Here is a 26869-nt window from a genome sequence, read left to right on the forward strand (position 1 = left end):
CCTCCTACTCGGGAAAGGACCCCTAGTCTGTGGAGTAGGATCTTTTGTCTGTCTCTCTCAATAAACCTTCCTATAGGTAGGTGGCTCACTCTTGAATTCATTCCTCTGAGAAGCCAAGAACCCACTTGGCAAGTTCAGGGGCTTTCTTCCCTTCATTGGGATACCTCCTTCATCAAGGGGTCAAAAAATTTGTAAAAAATGAGTCTCTGGGGAATGGTCATGCTTGAAGGTGCAGACCCAGGGAGGTTGGGGGGGGAGGGGATGGAGGTATGACTACATGATGAGTGCCAGGCGCACCGTCTGGAGAATGAGAACAGACGCGCTTGGGACTCTGACTCGGGGGGATGGGCGGGACATGGACAATGTATATGACCTGAACTTATGTACCCCCATGATGAGCTGAAATAAAAAAAAAAAAAAGAAAAAAGAAAAAAAAATGAGTCAAATTAATCTACTTCCCAGAGACAGTGTCCTGCCTCATTTGAGATTTTCCTTTCAGTCAGACCTTGAACAGACTTGAATCATTCATTCAATAATTATCTTTGTCTACTATATGCCAGGTCATTTGCTAGGTACACTATATTATACTCAAGACAACATAATTTCTACCCTCCCAGAGTTCAAATACAATTTCCTAATGGCTGTACCAATCTATATTTCCACCAACAGTGTATAAGGGTTCCCTATTCTCCAAACCCTTGCCAACATTTGTTATTATTTGATAATAGCTGTCCTAACTGATGTGAGGTGATATCTCATTGTGGTTTTGATTTGCATTTCCCCAATGATTATTGATGTTGAACACCTTTTCATATACCTGTTGGCCATTTTTATGTCTTCTTTCAAAAATGGCTGTTCAGGTCCTTTGCCCATTTTTTAAATCAGGTTATTTGTTTTTTGAGTTGTGGGTTTTGTTTGTTTGTTTGTTTGGCTATTGAGTTGCATAAGTTCATTATATATTTTTTATGTTAACCCTTATTTAATATATAGTTTACAAACATTTTCTCCCATTCTATAGTTTGCTTTTTTATTTTGTTGATTGTTTCCTGTACTTTGCAGAAATTTTTTATTTGATTGTGATATTGTGAAATATGTATTTGGTCTTTGTTCCAGTCTCCTGACATACAGCTCCTAAAATCCTTGGAATCTCAGGAGTGATAAAAGTACCTTCAGTATGCTAACAAGTTGACTGATGGCTGGGGGCTCCTGGGTAGCCTCAGAATGGGAGCTGGTCACCAGAATGATTAAAGCATGATTAGAGGGTTGGGACTTTCAGCCCTAACCCCACCCCCCCAATCTCCTCAGAGGGGAGAGAGAGTAAAGGTTGAGTTGATCACCAATGTCCAATGATTAATAAATCATGCCTACATAATGAAGCTTCCATAAAAACCCAGAAGGACTGAATTCAGGGAGCTTCTGGGTAGCTGAGTGCATGGAGGTGCCTGGAGGGTGGTGTGCCCATAAAGGGCATGGAGGCTCTGCACGCCTTCTCCCATATCTCACCCTATACATCTCTTCCATCTTGGTATTCAACAGTATCTGTTGTAATATCCTTTATAATAAAGGAGTAAATGTAAGTGTTTCCCTGAGTTCTGTGAGCTGGCTTAGCAAATTAATCAAACCTAAGGAGGAGATCATGATTTATAGCCTGTTAGTTAGAAATTCAGGAGGCCTGGACTTGTGACTGGCATCTGAAGTGAAGGACAATCTTGTGGGATTGAGCCCCAAAACTGTGGAATCTGACAATATCTAAAGGTAGGTAGTGTCAGAATTGAACTGAATTGAATTAGAAGGTACCTAGTTGGTGTCCACTGCAGAATCTGGAGAATTGGCTGATTGCTTAGTGTATGGGGAAATACACTACACACACACACACACACACACACATACATACACACACCTGCTGTCAGAAGTGTTGTATGACTATGTGAGAGTAGAGAGTTTGGTAGGAGAAACTGAGTTTGTTTATTCCTGTATCTTTACATAGACGTAGTCTCATTTGTCTATTTTTGCTTTTGTTGCCTGTGCCATTGGTGCCATACTAAAAAATTCATTTCCAAGACCAATGTCAAGGAGATTTTCCCTATGTATTCTTCTAGGAGTTTTATGGTTTTGAGTATTATGTTTAAGTCTTTAATCCATTTTAAGTTCATTTTTGTGTGTAGTATAACATAAAGGTCCAATTTCATTCTTTTGCATGTAGATATACAGTTTTCCCAATACCATTTATTGAAGAGACTATCCTTTCCCCATTGTGTATTCTTGAAGACTTTGTTGAAAATTAGTTGAATGTATATGTGTGGATTTATTTCTGAGCTCTCTATTCTGTTGCATTGGTCTATATGTCTGTCTTTGTGTAGGATCCTACTGTTTTGATTACTATCTATAGCTTTGTAATATAATTTGAAATCAGGAAATATGATGCCCATAGGTTTGTTTTTCTTCAAGATTGCTTTGGTAATTCAGGGTCTTTTGTGATTTCATACAAATTTTAGGAGTGCCTTTTTTATTTCTGTGAAAATATCTTTGGAATTTTAATAGGGATTGCATTGAATCAGCAGATTGCTTTCAGTAATATGGACATTTTAACAATATTTTTTCTTCTGATTCATGAACATAGAATACCTTTCCATTTATTTATCTTCTTCAATTTCCTTCATCAATGTATAGCTTTCAGTGTACAGACCTTTTATCACCTTAATTAAATTTATTTCTATGTATTTATTCTTTTTGATGCTATTATAAATGGAATTATTACCTTAATTTTTTCAGTAGTTCATTCATTGTTAGTATATGTAATAGAAATGCTACTGATTTTTGTATGTTGATTTTGTATCCTATAACTTTACTGAATTTGTTTATTAGTTCTAACAGGTTTTTGGTGGAGTCTTTAGGGTTTTCTAAATATAAAATCATTTAGATAGAGAGACAATTTTAGTTCTTCCTTTCCAATTTTGATGCCTTCTATTTCTTTTTCTTGCCTAACTGCTCTGGCTAGTAGTATGTTCAGTACTGTTGACTAGAAGTGGCACTACTGGGCATCTTTGTACTGTTCTTGATCTTAGAGGAAGAGCTTTCAGCTTGAGTTTTTATAATAAAAATGTGTTAAATTTTCTCAAATTCTTTTTGTTTATTTATTGCAATGATCATGTAATTTTATTCTTCATTTTCTTAAAGAGATGTATCACATTTATTGATTTGTATATATTAAACCATCCTTGCATAACAGGAACAAATCCCACTTGATCATGGTGAATGATCCTTTTAATGTGATGTTGAATTCAGTTTGCTAGTATTTTGTTGAGATTATTGCACCTACGTTCATCAGGGATATTGGCCTATAATCATCTTTTCTTGTAGTGTCCTCATATAGCTTTTGTATGGAGGTAATACTGGCTCTGTAAAATGAATTTAGATGTATTCCCTCCTTTCCAATTTTCTGGTGCAGTTTGAAAAGGATTTGTATTAATTCTTCTTTAAGTGTTTGATAGAATTCACCAGTGAAGACATCTGTTCTTGAGCTTTTATTTGGCTGGCAGATATTTGATAACTGATTCAATGTTCTTATTCATTTTTGGTCTGTTCAGATTTTCTATTCCTTCATAACTCAGTCTTGGTAGGTTGTATGTTTCCAGATATTTATCCATGTCATATAGATTATCTAATTTGTTGGTATATATTTGTTCATAGTATTCTCATGATTTTTTGTATGTTTGTGAACTTCCTTAAAACTATTTTGAATCCTTCTTAAGGCCATTCATAGAGCTCCATTTCTTTGAGGTCAATTACTAGGAAACTGTGTTCCTCAGTTTTTTCCTGTTCCTTGAAGTCTTCTGTTGCCATCTTCACATTTAAAGAGGCAGTTAGTTACATCCTCCAGTCTTTATTGAATGGCTACAAGAAAGAAATATCTTTATTAGTCAACAGGGCTAGGGATTATGAAATTCTGTTAGACATTTTCTATGGATGGGCCCACTCCACCCTTCTTGTTCCTTCTTGGGTAGGAATTCTTAAGATTGTATGTCTGCTCTTCATCCTGCAAAGTTAGGCTGGGCACTAAGAATCTTTCATTTGTTTTCCCTAGGGCAGAGCCCTAAAATGCTCAAGTTTTTGCACCTTGTCTCAATCCTGCAGAGTTGGGCCAGTTGATTGCATGTGTTCACAAGCCATCTGCAAAGGCTCTCACACTATACAGGGAGAACATATGGGGAGCTAACCATGCGGGGCTGGAAGAGGGGTGAGGTGAGTAGAACATTGGGGGTATCCATGGGACAGTTGAGGGGGTTCATGAGGTATCCCAATTGGCTCATGAGTGGGCCTCCTGATTGAGACTGTGAAATGATTTGTAGGATATATGGCCCTTTGTTGAGTTTCAAGCCCTGTGCCTGTGAGTCCCTACCTTTTTTCCCTGCTTACAGCCTCTCCCAGCCACACAGCTATGGTGATCCCCTCAGCATTCTGTGTGGAATGAGAAAGAGTTGGGTCTCTTGTGTGACATTCTACACAGTGGGGCAAGCCAGCTGCTCACTCACCACATTCTCACTTTTCTCCATGGGAGGAGTTATGGGTCAAAAGAGTTTCTTTTGGCACTGAGTTGTACTACCTTGGGGGAGGGGTGACATGGGTAAAGTGAAACTGATCTTCCTAACCTCTTGAATGTGTCTATTCACGGATTTTTTGTTCCAGTGGTGTGCTGGAACTTCTTCACTGGACACCCAGACTCCCACAAAGGTACTCTCAGCTGTGGGTGGTTGTAAAAATCAGTGCACTTGGGGAGATGACAGTAGAAAACCCCTATTCTTCCATATTGCTGATGTCACTCCAGTTCAGACAATTTTCAGTCACAGGTAACAGTGTGCTGGAACCAGCTGAGAGGGACTCATGAAAGCAAACAGTGCACTGTGATCCTCTTCCCAACTCTAGATTCAGTGGCTTCTTATTGGTACCTTGAAATCAGCTATATTGGGAATATTTACACTATAGAAATCAGAAAATTTTAAAAGGAAGAAGAGTTTGTTTTATTTTGTGTTATTTTTTTGCAGAGAGCCAGTTGTTAAACATTTACCAGCCCAAGGCAGTAAATGGCAGGCTGATTACTGGAATGAAGGTCTCATTTTCTATGTCCTGTACTCCTTTCTCTCCAACATTAGTGTAAAGCAGAGTTTTTCACACTTTAGTGTTCAGAAGAACCACCTCCGGTAATTGAATTCTAACCCAGGCAAGCCTGGACCTGCATTCTTGATGTCCACTATTCAATCATTCATTTATTCATTCTTTCATTAGCTCATACTGAGTACCTGGCCAATAGTTGGGGATATAAAAAAGTCAAAGATAGGTGCCTGCCTCCAAGGAACTTAGCTTCTCTCAGGGAAGGCACGGGGCCTAGGACAGGGGGCAGGTTTAAAACCAAGCTCCTGTACTGTTTGCCCAAGACTAGCCTACACAGTATCCAGGCACATTCTTAATATTTAGCAGGCCCGGGACAAGGGTACAGGTGGAATACTTCTGTATTAGTTTCCCAAACATGGTGGCTTAAAGCAAAAAGAATTTATTCTCTCACCATTCTGGAGGATAGAAATCTGAAATCAAAATGTCTGCCCTTGATGCCAGCCCTTCCTCTGAGGCTGTCAAGGAGAACCCTTCCTCACCACTTTCAGCCCCTGGTGGCTCCAAGCACTCCTTTCCCCTCCCCTGCAACTCTGTGTCTTCTCATCTTACAAGGGCACTTGACATTGGATTTATGGCCCACACAGTTAATCCAGGATAATCTTATCTTGAGATGCTTCATTTAAGTGCATCTGCAAAGACCCTTTTTCCAAATAAGGTCACATTCCCAGATACCATGGATTAGAACTTGGACATATCATTTTGGAGGCCACAATTCAACCTACTAAACCCACAAACCATATGTCTAAATATTAAAAGTTATAAATCAAAATAACAAAATGGCAAATAAATTATGTTTTACCTTGACATTTATACCATCATGATGACAAAATTTAAAAATACATGCAAAGTTATGGTTTCATATAACCAAAATTAAAATATCAAGATTGACTGAATTTAATCATCATTGCTTATGTGTAGGTGGTGGCCTATTGATAGTTGGATAATATTTGGTTAAGTAATGAAAGCATACATAATTCATAAATTATCATATATCTATTCTATGAAATGTATTTTTCTCACCTTCAGTTAAGTAAAATCACTGAGTATGTTCCTATAATCAAGAGTTTCATGTAATTTGTGTTCAATTGATACAAATGAGGATAATAATGATATTCACCTCACAAGGTTGTTGTGAGAATGAAATGGATTCAGTCTGAAAAATATAAAATGTAAATTGTATTCAAAGTGTATAAAATTTGAATAAATTTTCATTTAAAATGTAAATTGAGTATAAAAATTTATAAAATTAAACTTATTTCTCAAAGAATTATAAATCTATTTTCTTCCAAAATATTCAGTTATCTATTGAATTTAAAAGATAAAACATATATTATAATTAATGAATATCATATTTTAAAATAATTATTTAAATTAACCTTAATTTTTAATTTGAGTTTTTGCAAATCTAGTTAAAGCTTAATAAATTTTTATAAAAATATGATTATTTGCAATTTGAGCATTGGATGCCCATATAGTGAACCATGTTAAGAATCAATGTCACACTTCACACACGTTATATCTAGATCTCTAGATATATAAATTTAAGAGTAATATCAATTGTTTAATATTGCAAAATATTACTCGTCCACCATGAATGACTTTTGTGAATACCATATTAATTCTAAGTGCCTCCAGAACCACAAATTGGAACATAAAGAGAAGCAAAAAATATAAAGAATGTGTGACACTACTAAAAAATCAATCATATTTTATTATGCCAGAATCTATTGCATTCATGCTCCCTGAGAGAAGAGATCTGACATGCTAATTTGTCTTTTCTCTTACCTATGTACTTCCACTGTTCAAGTTTCCCTTGTCTTTTTTTTAATAATAACAACAGCAAACCCACATACTTGAGTGAGTTGACTTGCATTATGGCGCCAGAGATGTGGAGAAGCATTTCCCTGGGGCCTGAACAGTGTTAGCCATGACAGCGAATGTTCAGGGTCGCAGGTCATAATGTGCCAGTAGTAAGAGCTGGGCCTCTAGTGTTAGGGGCACCCGTGTGTTCTTATATAACTTTTAGTGTGTGTGTGTCTGTGTCTGTGTGTATCTGAGATTGTGATATATACATGGCTCTCTAAATTGCAAGGATAGGGACCACTCTTGCCTTAGCCAAGTTCTAGGAAACAACTCCCAGAACTCCATGTACGTCTTTCTGCTTACTCTAAATCCTACCTGGCTCCCCAGGGTGGAGCTTGTCATCTACTCCTCCGGCATTGCAGAGAGAGCAGCTCAGCCTTAAATACCCTGCCTTGAAGCTATTCTTTAGATCCCTGCTCCTGACTGATCTGCTTTTGACCGCTCTGCTTCTGACCACTTCTTCCGCCGCCTTCTCCATCACCTGCCCAGCCTCTCTGACACCACCTTTATCTTCCTCTGGAACCGGCTGACCTGTGTGTTCCAGACTCTCCTGATACTCCATTTGCCATAGCCCCCAGCCCTCTTGCGGTATGCCAGCCTGGCTGTCGCTCCACCCAACTCTTTGCTGAAGTCTGTTAGCTGACAGCCCAGCTCTGGCTGTCTTTAGGAATGTCACCTGCGTTGGATCCCTGGATGATATCTTTTCTCTCACAACCTCTGCATGGTATGCTTTTTTCCCCTCAAGGGTTAGCTTTAGTACTAGGCTGACCTTGCTAGTTAACAGCAGCCTATCACAGAAAATGCCAGACAGATTCATAGCTCCCACCCCTGACTGGGTACCGTGCCTTATTAAAATAAGAGTTGCAAATGATGATAGCGAAGTCCAACCTATAAAAGCTTTTCTTTGGCTTAAAGGAGAGAGAGAACGACACAATTTTTAAGTTTGATTCTGGATGTCTTTAAGCAGGACTTGTGAACCTCTCAATTTTCTTACACCCAGCCTAATTCGCACATTTACATTACCAGTGTAGCCCTGTGTGTAAACAGTAAAGCATTGTTTTTAGAGCCAGACAGAGGTAAATTTGAATCACTGCTCCACTTCTTACTATCTGTGTACTCTTGGACAAGTTATGCACTCTTCCAGAGCTCAGCTTTCTCATCTTTCAAAGGAGATAACAAAACATACCTAGAAGGTTTGTGATGAAGACTTTAAAAAATGTGTTCAGCATAGTGTTTGCACACACTAGATGCTCAGTAGTTGTTTGTTCTGTTCCCCTCATTCAGGCTCCTTGATTGCGTAGCCCCACCCTCAAATCTGCCAATGGAGTTGGGGGTCTCTCAGTCTGGATACCTTGTAACTTGCCTATAAATGGGAGCCCCTACCTTCCTCATTTGGATGAAGCAAATTCAGGATTCAGGAGATATCCTGTAGCCAGGAACTTAAGTAAGTCAACTAAATCCAATAAATGACTTCTTCTATTGTGTAGAAATCATGGGTGCTCGTAGATGCTAATTGGCTGTCTTCTCTACTTTCTTTTACAGCATTTAAGTAGTTCCTTAACACAATTTTTATTTTGGAGCTTCCTAATTATATTACTCCAGGAACCTACTGTCAGTAAGCTTGCCCATGTTTAAAAAAGGAAAGTTATTTATGCGTTTTTATATTCCACAAGCATTTATGGAGTAACTCTGATGATCTCAACACTGCAGAGCAGGCCAAAGTATAAGATGCAGTTCCTGCCCTTGAGGAACTTAAGACCCTATGGTGAAAAATAATAAATATGTGGAAAGTGACTAAGTCAAAAGTATATAAATCAGATGATGAGTATTTCAGAGGAATGATATTGTGGAAGAGCTCAATAATAATAATATATCTGTAGCTATTTTTAACTATTTTTATATATAAAGAAATAAAGCAGATAGAGAAATGTACTCTGGGCCAGGGAAACAGCAAAAACTGAGCCTTGGCAAGTTGACCAAGCCAGTGGGGAACCTGACCCAGCGGGAGTGAAAGTTCCATGTGGAAGAGTAGTTTCATTTCCATACACATGATCAAGCTCTAAATGATGTTTATAATGCCACAAGTGTTTTTCCTGCCCTGGCCTCTCTTTTACTTAGGCCATTCTGTCATACTCTAGTCTAACAAAACATTCTAAGTACTGTGTTGAAAATATCACTCTCCCATTCCAAAACTTTCAGTGGCTCTCCACTGCCTGCTGAAACCCACTGCTCACCAAATCCAAACTCCCCCGTGGTATCCTTGTAGATCAGACAGGATCTCAAAGGTTGGATTACAATTAAGGTAAAAGGGGGATAGCAAACTGGGTTTGAATCCCAGTTCAGCCATCAGCTAGTTATGTAGATCCCTAAGGAACATAATTCAACTTCCTTGTGCCTCAAATCCATACCTTGTAGGTTGTTGAGGGGATCACAATAATTTAATACATGAAAAGGGCTTAGAATGCTATCTGGCACATAGTGAATGTCCAATGAATGTTGGCTACTAGTAAAGTAATGGAAGTATTGATTACTGGAGCATGTGAACTTGGAGAGAGTTCTCTGCTCTCAGCCCTCCAAGCTCAGTTCATGGCCCAATGAAGACATAGAAGATATTCTTATTCCATTTGTGGAATAGTATAAAGTGGAGAGGGCTAGCAAATATGTTGGATTATGAAATCATATTCCAACACTATGCTAACAAGCTACTGAAAGGGACAGATCTAACAAGATACAATAAATAAAAATAAACACAATCCAGTACTTAGTGTGCTGATACACAAGCTCTCTGCAAGAAAAAAAGCCCCAATTTGTAGCATTTGCCAGATTCTGTGGTATAAAGACTCCTACCACAGCTGATGTCAAGTTACCATGTGATGTCCTGAGCTCAGAACTGGGAAGAGATGCTAGCACTGGCTCTCAGAGCTGTTGTAAGCTGGTTCCAGGACACCACTGAAAACAGAAAGTCTTAAACCAGAGTTTAAAAAAAAAAAAAAACAGAATGAGAAGAAATGTGGCATAGTGCCTGGGCCTAAAGAGTTTCTGTGGACTGAGTGACTATGAATTCAATGTATGAGAAAAGCAGGGAAGTGAAATGGCTTAAGAGCTTGGCTCTGTAGTCAGAGAGTCATGGATTCCAATTTCACCTTCCCTACTTCCTAGATGCATGATCTTCAACAGGTAACTAAACCTATTTAATCCTAGTTTCCTCATCTCTAAAATGGCCAAGATGATAATAATATCTGCCTCATAAATTGGTTCATAGAGTTGCACGATCAATGTCATGGTAAGAAAATTGCAGGCAACTAAAAGAGGGAAAATAGGCAAAATGTGTGTGTGAATGAGATATATCTATAGAACAAACCACCCAATGCTCACCAACTTAAAATAACAGCTATCTATTTGCTCAGGGTTCTGTGGCTTGGCAACTTGGGCTGGGCTCAGAGGAAATGGCCTCTTCTCCTTCCAGGGATTAGCTAGGCTCAATCTCATGTTTGCAGTCAGCTGACACTCATATATTTAGCAGTGGGTTGGACGGATGGAGGTCCCTGGGCCATGTGTCTCTCACCATGCAGCTAGCTAGCCCAGGCTTTTTCACCTGGTGGCAGTTGTGGAGAAGAAAGAAACAGCAAGCACCAATGCACAGGCACTTTTCATGTCTCTTGGGTCTCTTCAAGTCTCACATTTTCTTATCTCATTAGCCAAAGCAAGTCACATGTCTCAGCCCACAATCAGTATGATGGGAACTACAAAAGGGTGTAGATTAAGGCAGGGGAATTATTGTGGCCATTTTTGGAAACAATCTAGCACAATGTAAGAATAGGCAACTGATAAAAGAGAAAATTCAAATGGCAAAAAAATCTGCATGAAGAGATATACAAATTCAGTAAATAAGAGGAAAGTGCAAATTAAAATGAGAAATCATTTCCTATTTACCAGCTCAATAAATAAAAAATCTTATAAAACTAAAGGATAGTATGTAAACGGGAAAATGGGAACTCCTGTACATAATTACTGGAGAGTATACAAATTATGTCACATTCATAGAATCCAGTAATTAAAATTAAATTAGTTTCTTATGAATCACTATTGAAGACATATTTCTGAGTTATGGAATATTAGACAATAAAATTTGATACACTATATATGAGATTTTATTTTTATGACTACATACATATATAATAAAATTATAAAACATGGATGGGAAGAATACATGCCAACTTCAGAATATTTATTTCTTGGGATGAAGAGGAAAGAATGAAAAATAAAGGCAGCTTCTATTTTATCTATATATTTTATTTCTCAAAAAAATTGAAGTAACCATGGCACAATAGAATATTCATTAAATTTGAAAAGTAGGTCCATGAGCACTTGCTATGTTCAAAATATTTGAACTATTGTATGTTTGAAACATTTCATAATTAAAGTGACATTTAAAGAAACAATAGCTGATATCTGTTTTAAGGAGAAAGAGTTGAAGGCATAAGTTTTATAATAGTTTAATTTGGCTGCCTAAAAAAACATGATTTTAGGTCACCTTCATGGAAGTACAGAATGTAGAAAGAAGGTGTCCACAATCCCGCTCTGCTCTGTAGTGCTGGACTGCGCCTGAGCACACTTCAGGAAGGACTCGTGCAAACGTTGAGTGTGGCCGTTCATTTGGTCAACCACACTGCTTGAGCCCCTTCCTGTGCTGTCACCATCCCAGGCCCTGAGGAGACCACAGAGTACACAAAAACTTGGGTCCCTGCTCTGAGAGAGTTTTGGATCATAATTCTGAAAGACACAATCCCAAATGCCATAATCCCAAATATTGAAATCCCAAAAGATCAAAATCCCTGAACAGAAGATGGAAAAATTTAATAGAGAATGTTCATGTTAGGGTATATAAAAATTTCAAAAGAGCAGTGCCACATAGAAAATGAATGTGAATGTATTTTCAGAGGAGAGCCATGTCCTAAAAGAAAAAAAAGGAGCTATTCATCATAATGTAAGACTTCAAAATATGGTTAATGATTGCGAAAGTCAGTCAGCTCTCCTGGTCCATCTCCACACAATTGCCCATAATCTATCCCTGTAACATGCTTTTTCATATGCTGAATTTTCTTTTTAGTTATTTTTGCTTTTTTTCCTTTTCTTTGCCTTTTTTTAGGTTTTTTTCCACTATTTTGAATTGTCAGCATTATTTTTTACAATTCCCTATGCTATTATATAGTTTTCATCTTCACATCACTTCCAATACTGGAGGTATAAATTATGTAGAGACTTTCAGAGAGTTCTAATTCATTTTATGTATTTTTTACAAATTTGACTCCACGAAAGTGCATTATCACGATGTTGACTTTGTGTGTAAGCATGTGTGTGTGTGTAAAAATATTGAAACTTCCTCCATAAATGAAGAAATGTCCTTTTTTTTTTTCTTATTTCAGCATATTGTGGGTGTAAAAAAGCTTAGGTTACATATATTGCTCTTGCTCCCCCCACCCCGGGTCAGAGCTTCAAACATGTCCATCCCCTAGACAGTGCACATCGCACTCATTATGTATGTATACACCCATCCCCTCCCTGACCCACATCTGCCCGACACCTGATCAATGTTATTCCTAAATGTGCTCTTAGGGGAAGATCAGTGAATCCAATATGATGGTGAGTACATGTAGTGCTTATTTTTCCATTCTTGGGATACTTCACTTAGTAGAATGGGTTCCAACTCTTTTCAAGAAAATGTAAGAGGCGCTATATCACCATTGTTTTTTATAGCTGAGTAGTACTCCATGGTATACATATACCACATTTTATTAATCCACTCATGTATTGATGGGCACTTGGGTTGTTTCCACATCTTTGCAATTGTGAATTGTGCTGCTACAAACATTTGGGTGCAGATATCTTTGTTATAGAATGTCTTTTGTTCTTTTGGGTAGATCCCCAATAATGGGATTGCTGAATCAAATGGTAGGTCTACTTGTATCTGTTTAAGGTATCTCCATATTGCTTTCCACAGAGGTTGCACTAGAGATGTCCTTTTTGTACATCTGCCTTTGTGAAAGATAAAATTTTCTGAGATTTCAGCTCTTTGGGTGACTGCATATTCAGTAGTGACCCAAAGAGCTGAGATGCAGTTTTTGATTGATCATCAAAAGACTGAGGTTGTTCCTAACAGTATTTCAGATGACTGCAATTATAAAGCTGGGTGCACACAATTACCAGCCATAGTGATATGAATTTATACATTTCCCTTTTTGACTTATTTCTTTGTGAATGCTGTTCATCTACTCAGAGCTGTTACACCCATGTGACTGTTGTTAGTAAATCTGAGTGTTTATGCTTGCAAAATTATGCATGTAATTGTTGCCTATTTATTGTGTAAAGTGGCCTATGAAGTGTTCTGTCATGTTTTATATGTTTCTCATATAAATTCCCTTTTAAAAATTATCTTTTAAATAATCTTTAAATTTTTTTTCCAGGATCTTCTTTTTGGGATTGTGGACTTTTGGGAGTTCAATATTTGGGATTGTGTCTTTCAGGATTATGATCAGCTCCCCCCTCAAAGGCTTCCCTTTTCTCCCAGTCAATACACACAACAACCTTAAGAGGATGTGAGATAAAGAGAGAGGTGGAACGGAGGGTTGATAGCATGGCAAGGAGATGAAAAGCTCTGCCCAAACCAGGTCATGTGGGGAATGAGAACAAGGTTGCTGCCCGCCTCTCCCCCACACTGACTCTGAGTCCACAGGGAATATTGACGCTTTAGACGGGACATCTCTGGGTATCTGCCCGCACAGACACACTCAGTGTAGACAAGGAGAAATCTGCCTGTGTGCCCGGGGATCCTACTGCAGCCTTCCCCAAGCCCAGCCTTACTGTATCCATGAAAGTCTCTCCCCCCAGCAAAGCAGAGGATCAGTGCAGTTTGCTCAATCCACCAGCTCCTCAGCAGCCTTTATCCCCTCAAGGCTGAACTGCAAAAACAGTTATTTTTGCTGTACTGTTTTTTTTTAATTTCTTTTAAACTCCCTATTTCCTATTCTGTAATTATTGCCAAGAAATGTTCACAGAAAACATGCTAGGTTTCTGACAGTCTGTCATGTGGGAGCTCTTCCTGTGCACTGCCTGGAGACTGCAGTCTGGCTGGGCGAGGTGCAGGGAGAGCAGTTCTGGCCACCGGAAGGAAAGACTAATGCTGCTGGGTCCAGGGCAGCAGCAGGCAGCCTCCCCTGAGGCTTACCCGGAGAAAAGACATGAGAAAAGGCATGCACTGAAGAACAAGTGACTGGTTGGCCTTAAAATTCTATAAAATGTCTTCATTGAGTTTTTATGATTCTAGACTAATCTTTGTAAAATATTTAAAAACTATAGAAAGGTTTAAGACACTGTAGACCCATAATCTCATCTTCCAGAGAAAATCACTATTAACAATTTGGTATCTATCCTTTCAGGTGTTTTCCAGTGCATATTCAAACTATCAGTTATGAACGGGGGATCATGCTATATATAGATTGCCTTGCAACTTGCTTTCCCCTCCCCGCACAATGTTATATTTTGGAAGCATTTCCCATGTCTGGGTATGCATGATTAGATCATTCTGTTTATGGGTTGAATCATTCATTCATTCACAAATACTTATTGAACATGAGCACCCACTTTATGTCAGGCACTATTCTAGGCACTAGGGGACACAGTGGTAAACAAAAGAGTTTTACCCTCATGAGACTTTACTTTCTAGTAGAGAGAAAGAAATACACAAACAAATGGATGTATCAAATGAAGTCCAAGAGGTACTGCTATGAAAGAAGACAGACCAGGTTAAGGGGACATCGTGTAACAGAGAATGCTGTGTGAGATCACGTAGTCATGGAAGCCTTCTCTTATGGGTTCTGTATCAGTGACCTGTTGCTTTGTAACAAATTACCCCCAAAACTTACTGTTTAAAACAACAATATTTATTATCTCACAGTCTCTGTAGGACAGGAATCCAGGAGCGGCTCAGCTGTGTCTTCTGCTTCAGGGTCTCTCTCAGGCTGCAGACAAGTTGTCAACCAGGTCTCCAGTCACCTGAAGGCTCCATTGGGAAACATTCACTTCCAAGTTCACACGGATGTTAGCAGGAATTAGTTTCTTGCAGACTGTTCTCTGAGGGCTTCAGGTCCTCACTAGTCAGTGGCTGGAAGTCTCCCTCAGCTCCCTGCCATGCCGGCCTCTAGATGGGGCAGCTCACGCACGACATGGCAGCTGGCCTCCTAAGAGAGCTGGCGGGAAGAGCCAGGAGGAGGAGCACACAGTGAAGTCAGTGCTTTATAACCAAATCTCAGAAATGATATCCCCTCATTTTTAAAACATTCCATCCATTAGTTGTAAGTCACTAGGACTAGCTCACGCGGAAGGGGAGGGAATTGCACAGTGTGAATACCAGGAGGGGAGATCACGGAGGGTCATTTTAGAAGCTGCCTGTCACAGGTTGATATTTGAACAGAGGCATATGTGAAGTGAGGAGTGAGTCATGCTAATATCTGGGGAGAGAACCTTCCAAGAAGGAGAAACAGCAAGAACAAAGGCCCTGAGGGTAGAACTGCCTTGGTCTGTGTAAGGAACAGCCAGGGCCCCCTGTGGCTGCAGCAGGGGACAGAAAGAGTGGTGGGAAGTGAGGTTGAACAGGAGGCAGTGACCAGACCATGTCAGGCCTTGTAGGCCATGGGAAGGACTTGGAAGGACTTAGAGTTTTACTTTAAGAATAATAAGAATAACAGTATTTCCTAATTTGCATTATCATAATCTATTCACCCAGACTTCTATACTGATGAAGATCATTTCCAATTTTCTGTTTCTAAAAATGCCACATGCTTACATACATGTGTGTATGAGTGTATGTGTATGTGTGTGTGTGTGTGTGTGTGTGCATTTGTGCTGCATGTATATGTATCATAAGATTTTTCTGGATCAAAAAGTATGTGCATTTAAAATGTGGAGATACACATATTGCCAAAATGCGCTCAAAAAGGCTTTTCCAACTGACTCTCACATCAAAATTGTGCAAAAGGAGAGTCCTGGCCAACATTAAGTAGTATTAAGCTTTTGAATCTTTGTTAATCTGATGTGGGAAAGTGGCATTTCATTGTGATTTGTGTTTGTTTCCTCTCTTAAGAAGATGAGCTTTTTTGCATCTGTAAGAAGAATAAACTGTTTTTCATCCTTCTGTTTCTTTTTCCACAGGGTCTGATGAGGTGTAAGGGTCCTCTACTCAGACCACCACTGACGGCAGCTGGCCCCACACCCCCAGGAGCTGTCCAGCTGTCCCGCAGCGCTTCCCTTTGCTCCCTGTGGTCTCAAAGCCCACGCTGGCCTCCCACTGCTGAGCGTTCTGCTGACCTCCTTTCCTCACACGCACCTCTCTCCACTTGTCAGGCTCAGGCAGCGTCTAGCATCCAGCTGCCTCCGCCATGCTCTCCACCAGAGCAGAGAGGCACTCAGAACCCCCTCCACAGGGTCCCTGGTGGCTGGGTGGAGTAGTGGTCAGGGAGGTGTACACTGGGCTTCTGTCCTCTCCAGCTCATGTAACTCTGATCTTGGGGAAAATACAAAAAAAAAACAAAAATGTATCTCTATACTTTCCCTAAACTGAAGTCAGAAATAATAGTCAATTCTTGGGTGGGCTGTTATGAGAATTAAATGAGAAGGTTAAACAAAAATACTAAGAATAGTACCAGGCACTTAGTAGGTGGTCAGTAAACATGAGCTCTTACCTTCACCCCATCCTACCCTGCAGCCATCTGAGTCCCTGAAAAGCAGACAGTATCTGATTCACTTTTATATTTCCAGAAGCACCTCATATAGTGCTCTGCACAAAACAGCATTCTATAATTATTTGTGTATGTGTCAAATAAAGAAATTCACACCTGAATGAATGAATGAATTGAATGTGCAGCCTTAATATGAAGGGATTTAACTGCCAACTGTTATCTTGTGTACAACTGGGAATCCTTGAAGGATTTCATGAAGATTAAATAACATAAAGTAATGTTTTAAGAAGGAATTTAAGGAATAAGTAAATTTGCAAATAAGATTTTTTTAAAACCTGCTGATTTCCCCAGTTCCCATGAAGGCAAGTGGCCAATGCACATTTGGAAACCTGCTTTAAGCTGTCTGCTCTTCAGACCACGCATGCCTAAGCTCCGCTGCCCTCCCCCACATTTGTCTAGCCCACCCTGCCTCCCTGCAGCCCATTATCAGGCAGAGCCCCCTCTAAAGACGAGCACACAAATGTGCTCACTGTTTTTGCCTTAGGCACTCTCTCCAACATGTACAGTGGTTTAAAACAGAGGCAGAAAACCGCAGCCTGCAGGCCACATCCAGCTCACAGATAACATTTTGCTTCACGGGCACAGTATTTTCCAAAAATTAAATTAAAACTCAAGAGATTTAAATTTTAAAAAATACAGATTTCTTGCAAAATCTGAGGTCTGGCCACAGGGGCTGGCACTCCCTCATGGCAGCAACAGCTTGTCTGGGGCCCCGTAGCAGCAGCCCCCTTAGGACGGAGCCTGTGCCTTATTTCCAGCTCTTAGGTCCCCACCCACCTGTCTCATTGTGTATGCTGGATAGATGCTGAGCTGCATCCATTTTCAACCCCTGCTTTGAAACCGTCGTCCAGGTGGACATTGGCCTTGCCTTTCACTAATGAATATTTCAGCCCCAAATAACTTCTCAAACACAGAGCAATAGTTCCTTAACTCCTCACATGTTTTTTGTTTTTCTTTTTTTTTTTTTTTGAGAAAAAGCCCTTGTAATCAAACATATCCAGGCATTGTCTACAAGTTTAACCTTTCAGATACTGAGTACCTGTTTGACCACCACTTTTTTCCAGGAGCACCTCCATAAACATCCCATGGAAGACGTTTTAGGGAAAACAACCTGGGAAGGTTCATAGACCCTCGAAATCTAAAGAGAAAGCCCTGTGCTCACAAATGCAATCTCTTTCAAGAATAGGAACAACACTGCCTACCTCCAGCCCCTTACCAAGAAAGATGACACAAAAGAGATGTCACGAGCCATCCACTAAATAGCTCAGCTGCAGGGGAAGCTAGGGAAGAGGAGGACCCATTGCCTCTGCTTGGGATCCTAGAAACAGATTCAGATGGAGAGGGTGTGCAGGAGGTCTGTCAGGGCGTGCACTGGGAAATGCAGTGGCCTCAGGTAATCCTGCAGGGAGCTCTTGAGCTGCAGAGTCCTTCAGAGTTGTTCCCCAAATTCAGCAAGGGGGCCAGGCTTTGTGCCCTGTGTATCAATCAGTCATTGAAGGGGAGAGTGTAACTGTGAGGGAGGCAGCTCTCATCAACTGGAAGCAATTCCCAGAGAGGGCTGCGACTGTGGCCTTCGGTAGCCCACACTCCTGGCACGAGCAGATGATTGTCTCAATCTTGAAAGGAGAATCTGAATGGAACCCACAGATCCCACTATATCTACCTTCCTTCTTCAGGGTTAAATGGAGCCATCTTCTTCCCTGCCATTGGCAGCAGTGACTGCAGTGTGAAAGTCAGAAGGTTGGACTTGGAGGCAAGACTCTGACATATTGCTTCTAACTTTTAACACTGGGGCACTCTTTCTGAAGCACAGTTCTGAGTGCACTACTACAATACCAAAAAATCCTCAAAGGCTCCCCATTTCCTCCTCAATGAAGTATCAAGTCTTCAGCCTGGAATTCTAGGCCCTCCATCATCTCTCCCAGGCTACTTTTCTAGCTCATCTCTCATTATTCTCCTGCAAAGCTCAGTAATGAATAGTATTACCCAAGTAGTCTCCACACTTCACCTCCTTCATGCCTTTATTATTGGTTATTCCCTCTGCCTAGAAAAACCTTATCTCCCATCTCCATATATCTAAATCTTACCCACCTTTCTCGGTTCAGCCCAAATAGTTCCCCAGTTCCATCTAACTAGAAGCAATCTTTCTCTGATCTCGGAATAACTTTTTTTTACTATGGATTCTATATGATTTATCTTACATACTAAACCAGAAACTCTTTGAAGGCAGGTCTCATTAAGTGCCTAGTGCAGCTTAAACATTCATTGAATTTTTGTGTTAATAGATGGATGGGCAGATAGATGGGTAGACAGATGGATAGCCAGATAGATGGATATATGGATGGACAGGAATATAGGTGGAAGAATGACAGGCACTGGGCAGATTCCTGCTATGGAAGTGATGCTAAATCTTACCTTCACTCTCTTCTTAGTTCTGTGCATTCTACTTAATTTATGAGCAAGAGGCAGATTGGTCTAAAAGGAACCCAGGTTCTATTTTCCATGCTGAAATATGCAAATTGCTTGCTGAGCACTGGAAGCAGTGAGTAATCACTGAGCCCCCTTTTCAAGTTTGCTACTACATTTGTGCATAAGAAGGAAATAGTGCCCCAGTCCATTTGAGCTTACCACAAGTCAGCCCCTGAGCCAGCTGTTGTATTTCAAGTAGTACCACTCAGAAGACTTTTTGGACCTCAGATAGTTTTTAACAAAACAATATGCTCATCAGTTCCAAGAAACCAAATCAGAGGCAGTGAGTTGTGGCAGCTGCTTGTCTCACGAAAGGTAACACCATATTAGAGAATACGGTCAACCCCAGCGTGTGCTTCCAACATCCCATAGTATTTACATCTGCAGTCATGGATCTGACAGCCACGGCTCTCACTTGGAGACAAAAAGTCCCCCAGAAGCCATAATAATAACCGCTTACTCTTGTGTGATGCTGCACTTCATCTGAGTCCTCACAGTGATTCCATGAGATGGGGATGGAAAGTATTCCCATCCCCCTTTGAGAGAAAAGACATGTCAATAAAGTTGCTGTGTAAACAGCAAGGCTGCAAGTAAAACCCAGGCTATGACTATTTCTCCACAGCAATCCCATTGCCATGTGACCTCATCCATACTTTTACCTCTAGGTCTACAAAGAAAAATTATCAAATATGTAACCAGCTTACTAATAATTTGTGCAAGTAACATCATAGCCATTTTTAGAAGTTTAACATAATATTTGGTTGGGGAATTATTCTTAATGCCCAATCTAGATTATTTCTGCAAAATTTAATCTCAATCTCCTTTGTCCCATCCTAATCTATTTAATATCTTTTAGAAGGAGGACAGGTTCTGATTTTTAAAAGAGTAAGATGGTCCCTAGCAAACTCCTTGGACAGATTGTGTAACAGAAGGAATGTGAGCCCCCATTGGGAGAATATGTTCCCAGGGAACAACTTGGACTCACTAAGAACAAGCCACATTAAACATACCTGTTGGTGGGTTGACCACAACAGAGAATTAAAGAAATGCAGTAGATACAGTATCTATCGATTTTAGCAATGTCTGTGATGGAGTTTCTTATAATATTGTTGTGAACAAATTACAGAGATATGGACCTCACGATAATACCATTCAGTGGATTTATAACTGGTTGAACAAATTTGGAGATGATGATTAATGGGTGACATGATCCTGTAGGATGCCCTGAACTAATATAATGAAGAATTTTGGCCTCTGCCTCATCCAGTCCAAAATTTTTATTGAGTATAATTAAATGTTTGTTCCCCTGAGCCTGACTACCCCATCTACGTGGAATAAGGCTGAGAGAAGCTGAGGAGTGGGATGGCAGGATCAGCACGCCAACAGCAGTGGCTCACCCTGACCAGCAATTTCAATGAATGTTTCAAAAATCTTGGGGTCTTATTCAAAGAATCAAGTGCACAGATAGAGGGTGAGGAGACATATCTGGATAGCAATTCAGGAGAAAAAGACCTCAGAATTGAGTGTTGGTCCTAGCTCAGTTACATTCTGTTGCAAGGGGGCATCGGCCAAGGAAGCTAATCAGAACTAAGATTGCATTTTTCCAGTGGTAACTAGCTCCTGTCTGCTTCTCTCAGGGGCTCTGAGATCTTTAGTTTAGGAGGGTCACTGACCAGGTGTAGAAGGGCCACAGGCAGGAGAAGAAAATGGGAAAGGAGGTGGGAACTCTGTTCATTAAATTACAGATGAAGGCACCACAGATGTTTAGCAGATGGCCTCTGTCTCTTTAAATGTCTGAAGGACTGTCACAAGGAAAAGGGAATATTCTTACTGTGTGAACCCTAGGGGCAGGACTGGAGCCAGCGGGTAAAAGTTAAAGAAAGCAATTTTTGTTCAAATTTTAGGAGAAGGTGGCTAAAATTGCGGTTTTCCAGATAAGTCTATGTGGCAGGAAGAAACAGAAGCAAGTGTGAAATAGGCCCACCGTCAAGAGAAGCTGTGATGTGGGCCCAGCTTTGGGGCGGTGAGTGCTTCGACCCGGGACAGAGCGCTCAGATGCCAGGCAGGTACCCTGTGGATGGGCCGTCACCACAGTGACCATGGAGTTGAGCCGGCTCTCTGCTGCTTTCAAGTCTGCATTGATGGTCTGTCTACATGTCCTTGTGCCTTTCTGCCCCTGACTGGTGCCTGCACTGAACATATGGGTCTTGTATTGTTTTTAAATCCTTCACACCAGGCCTGAAGGTTCCAGTTGAGTGGTTTCAGTATCTCAAGGGTCTTCTTAACCAGCTTTCAGCTTCTCTGTGGCCCTCCCATGGACCCTCCCTAGCCCCGCATGTCCATTAAGCTGTGAAGTTCCCACTGAGCACAGTGCTTTATTGAAGGCTAGAAAATGAGGGATGCTAATGACACTGGGTTGGGCAACCAAGAGTGCTCCTCAAATCTCCTCCCTTAACTATTTAGAAGTAAGAGCCTTCTTTGTAAAGATGTATCAGAGGGCAACTAAGTGAACCAGATGGCATCTCGGAGGGGAAGGGAAGGGGGTTATTATAGCATCAGTTGAACCCCCTATTCTGTGACCATCACTGCATTGGGGTTTTGACACATATTATCAAATGAAATCTTCACAATACTCCCCTGGTTAGGTCTATTAATTCCTTTTACACGGGAAGTAACGGATTCAGAGAGTTAAGTGAACTGCTCAAAGTCACATGACTGGCAAGTTGCAGAGCCAGAATTTGAATTCAGCACATGGTCTGAATTCCATTCCCGCTTCAAGCCTTTTCTAACTTGAGAAGTCTGAATCTACCAGGCTGTCATCCTACACCATTCTCAAATTAGTCGTAGAATTTCATAATTGCTAGTGGTCTGCTTTACAGCAACACTCAGGGAAAACTGTCACACCACAGGGCTTTGATTAGCAATATTAATATGCCTTTAGAAAAGATAGATTAGAGCAACACAGGGAGCTATCCTGAAATTAAATTCAGAGCAATAATGCTAGAATTAGCGATACAAGGGCTGGAAGAGGATGGAGGTCAGCTGTTCCTGGTTCCTGAAGAACCAGTCCCTCTCCCTGTTTTCCATTTTGTCTCAACAGCTACTCCCCAACTGAAGCACTTGTCTCTTCACTGGTGCACTAAAGAGTCATTTTCTGCACTTTTCCCTAACAGCTGACTTTTATAGAAGAATCATAGGTATAATACAATATGACTTTCCATTTGGTGTAACCAATTTGCCCTAAAGAAATCCTGCATTAAATTAAACTAGTGAGCACTATAACATAATATCAGCTAAGAGTATAGGCTCTGGAGCTTGGCGACTAATGTTCAAACCCACACCTCATCACCACTCCCTAACCACTAACTTTCCAAAGGATCCTTAATTTCCTCCTTTGACAGTTTTGAGAATATGATTAGATAATACAAATAATACAGAGTAAATGGTGCATTGCAGCTTTGTTTAATTTTGTTTTTTAAGGACAAGGGAAAACAAGATCATTGTATAGTATGTTCCCAACCCAAATGTTGTGAACAACATAACACTCTCAAGACACGGTGTTGATCCTAGACTCGACATCTCCCACGTTACTCAGAACATCTCTACAATTTGTCACACCCAACTCATGCACAGCTACTGAAACTTCTCAACTGATCAGAGCTGGGCACTGATGATATTATAATATGTGAGCATAAGAATCCAGAAATTCGTTTTCTGGACATTGTCATCTTTTAATTTGACAAGGTCACTATAAACATTAGTTCACCATGCTCATTTCTATTTAGCAATTCCATTTGAGGGACTCTCCTTGCTTGGGGAAGCCTGGGAAAGAAACAGAGAACTTTCCTAACATCCTAGAGCTATCCTATACTCTAACTGATTCACTCATTTATTCAATGAATAATTTCCTGAGAAACCACTGCATGCCAAACATTGAGTTGAGTTCTAGGGATTCAGCGGCAAGCCAAGTAGACCTGGTCTCAGCCCTTATGGTGCCTATAGTAGCATGTGTGACAAACAGGTAAACAAAGAATTAAACAATTACACCATAAAAATTGCTACAAAAGAAAGAGAAAGGGCTCATGACAGAGAATAATGAGGGGAAGGAGAACTATTTAGATAAAATGTTCAGAAATATTTAAGTAGCAGAAATGCACCCATTTTCTAATATATAAAATATTAGAAGCCAGCTATGACAGACACCACTATTTACCTACCTAATGCCTTTTCACTTCTTGCTTATCTTGTTTGGGACCACAATAAACCCAGCTAAATGTACCCAATCACAATTTTGTTTGGGGCCACAGCACAGTGTGCTTAGCTAAAACACACATGTCCCAGCCTTCTTGGGAGCAAGGGATAGCCAGCATGACACTATTCTTGCCAATGAGATATAAGCTGTGATTTAAGGGAAGTTGTTGTTTCCCTAATATGACTGCCATTTCTTGCTTCTCTTCAGCAAATTATTTCTGTCTGAAATATGGATGGAATGGCTGGTGCTATGCAGCCATCTTGCAACCATGAGGGAAAAACCAAGATAGAGCATCTCAGGGGCCTTATCTTTGATGTTTTTGAGCCAATGACCAATGCCACCTTTTTTAGACTTGTAATTGAATGACAAATAAACTCTGTATGTATAGAAGTACCATTGTTGGAATTTTTTGTTATTCATAGTCAAATGACGTCCCTCGCTATTATACCAGCCAAGCAAAGCAAAGAAGGAAGGGCATTTCAAGCAGAAGAAATAACATGCCTGAAGACCTTAATGCAGGAACAAGCTTGACATGTTTAAGAATACGAAGGTCAGGGTAGCTGGAGTATAGTAGGCACAGAGGAGAGTAAAGGAAGCTAAAATTGAAGACATGAGCAAGGGACAACTGAATTAAAACCTGTAGGCCAGGGTGAGAAGTCTGAATTTTATCATAAGGGTGAATGGAAGCCATTGGATGGCTGGTGTATACTCTGCAGAGATCACCTGCCTGCCACATGATGAGGAACTTGGAGAAGGGCAGGAGCAGAAGCGGGAAGACAAGTCAGGGCCATTGCAGTTGTCCTGGGGAGAGAAGATTTTATTGAATCTTAGCTTAGATTGGGGTAAAGGCATTGTTGATGAAGAAAATTACGCTGAAATGGCAGTGTAGCAACAAGTTTGAGAGTAATTTGGAAAAAAAAAAAAAAGCCAGTACAAATATGTGAAGAATCTGTTAATCAAGAGGATCAAACCACCTATTGCCACAGGCCAGGCTGGTGAAATAATATTAAATAACATTTATGTGTTCAATGCTTTACAGACACTGCATCATTAATCCTTATGATGGCACTAGAAGGTAGACATTGTTATTATCCCCATATTACAAATGAGCAAACTGAGTCATAATCAGATTAAGTAACTTGCTCAAGGGCAATATTATTGATAAGCTAGTGGAGGTGGGTTTCAAATCCAAGGCTATCTGACTCCTTGACTCAAGCCATAAGGGACTTAGAGAATGCTCTTAAATTTTCTTCTCTTTATATGCTTACTACCATACATAAAAAGTCTCCACACCCACCATTCATGGACTAGATCCTTATCCGAGGATTGGGGAAGGGTCGGTGATGGAAGGAAGAAAGTTTATATGTTCTGGGAAATAAAAACTCTGGGCACATTTATTGAGCTTTTATTACATGCTAGGTCCTTTATATTTATACCCACTATACAGAATGGGAAACTAAAGTGCAGGGAGCTTATGCAACTTACCCAAAGTCACAGACCTAGTAAGATTCAAACCCAGGGTGTCTAACGTGTTTAACCATTGCACAGAGGAGTTTGCTCCTGGAGATAAAGCCTGAATCTCACTGGTCCTGAATTGTGTAAGGGTCCCCAGAGCTGCTGTTTCAATGAGCCAGACAACACCGTGGGACCAAGTGGTGGCAAACATATTGGGACATGCACATTATTTCAGCCAAGTGCAAAGTCACTGGACCAAGAACCCAACTAGGACCAAACCAAGCACAAAGGTGGCCATAGCACCCTGAATTCTGCCTCCCCCTAGTTCTCATCTGTCATAGCTCAAATGTCAAATCCTCAGAGACATCATCCTGATGACCTCAGCTACAGTAACATTTCCTCCCTCATGTCACTGGCTATCCTGTCATCCTGCTTGTCCTTCCTCTTAACATTTACAACTCTAGAATAGTATCCCATTATCACTTCTGTATTTATTGTCTGTCTCCACCCACTAGAATGTAAGCTGCATATCCCCAATGCCTAGAATGTCTGGCACATAGTAGGCATTCGATAAATATTTGATGAATGAATGATTGAATAAATTAGTTAATTTGCATTGGCATCTGGGGGAAACTCTACAAGCTCTAGGCAAATGCACAGGTTTCTCTTCAACTTAAGCATCTAGGACAGTAGAAAGAGGGGTTAATAGTCAAACTGATAGGATGGCATTGTAAAATGGCAGCAGGATTCATGCAGGTGGCCAAACCTTGTCACTTTTTAAAAGCCTGCTTGTAGGCATGGTGGCCTTCCCTCTCCTCCCATGGAAGGTGGCACAACTCACTACAGAGCATTTAACTAAGCAACTAGGAGCTTAAGCTAGAAGTCCCTGCCACGGTAGAAGCTACAAAGGAGAGGGACAGTGGCAGAAGGGCCACCTGGCCGATGGCACTAAGGAGCAGGTGCAGTCCAGGTATGGGCCCGGTGGCCCTAGCCATGACAGCAGTCATAGCCCTGGTAGCACAGAGGAGCCAGGGCCCATGGCCCTCACCTGCTGGTTCACTGTTCTCATCGGCAGTGATGGAGGTTCCCCAAAGAGCCATGCTCTCCTGCCTGCCTCCCAGCATGGCAGAAACAGGGGAAATGGCATGCATGACTAGTGCTTTTTGGACATCTACACCCCACTGGGAATCAGTTGTATTTCTTTTCGAAATTTAAATAAATAAATAATGAGCACAAACAAACAAAAGAGAGGCTTTCTGATACAGATGAGAGCGTCATCCATTGCTCACTTTTGTCTTCCTAGAAAGAACACAAACCAAACATGATCTTTCCCTGTTTTTTGGTACAGTTTTTGCAGGCTGGCTTTTCTCGCTCTCTTTCGAATACCTCGAGCAGAACACCCCTTGTGTTGTTAATGACTTCAAAGATACCGGGTCCACTGTGCAGCAAGTGATAAAAATGTACACAGCATGTGTTGGATAAATTAATAAACTCTCCAGAGCCTCCGAGTCCTCGGGCCCAGCAGCACCGTAATGAAATGTTATTCTGAAGTGGAGGAGGTGGGAAGGAGAAGGGGAGCAGTATTTAATATATGCAAATTAACTAGTATGCAAATTGCCACTAAGTTAAAAATAACGGACTGCGAGAGGAGCCCATTTTTTAAGCAGCTTGTTTATTCATTAGCCTAATTTCCATTATCAATCCTTCTGTTTTCTCCTTTATTATGTACTCACATTTGGGGAAGTTTGCTTCCTACAAATTGTTTTGCTCCCAAACCCGTAACACTGGTTAGAACAATCACCATATATTAGCTTTTCTCTGTTTCATTCTTGATTTTGCTCCTAGCTTGCGTTCTCTTTTTCTTTCT

At 40.5% G+C, this 26869-nt stretch overlaps 1 long non-coding RNA gene across 1 annotated transcript; it reads right to left on the minus strand.

Moving 5' to 3' along the window:
* Positions 1 to 3878: 3878 nt before the first annotated feature.
* Positions 3879 to 16500, minus strand: LOC123641310. Its single transcript, XR_006736268.1, has 3 exons — positions 16415 to 16500; positions 14955 to 15278; positions 3879 to 3894 (listed from the first exon to the last, which is right to left on the minus strand). It is a non-coding gene; the product is annotated as an uncharacterized LOC123641310 (long non-coding RNA).
* Between the last annotated feature and the right edge of the window lie 10369 nt (positions 16501 to 26869).

This window comes from Lemur catta, chromosome 1 (genome assembly GCF_020740605.2).
Source record: "Lemur catta isolate mLemCat1 chromosome 1, mLemCat1.pri, whole genome shotgun sequence".
NCBI classification, from domain to species: domain Eukaryota; kingdom Metazoa; phylum Chordata; class Mammalia; order Primates; family Lemuridae; genus Lemur; species Lemur catta.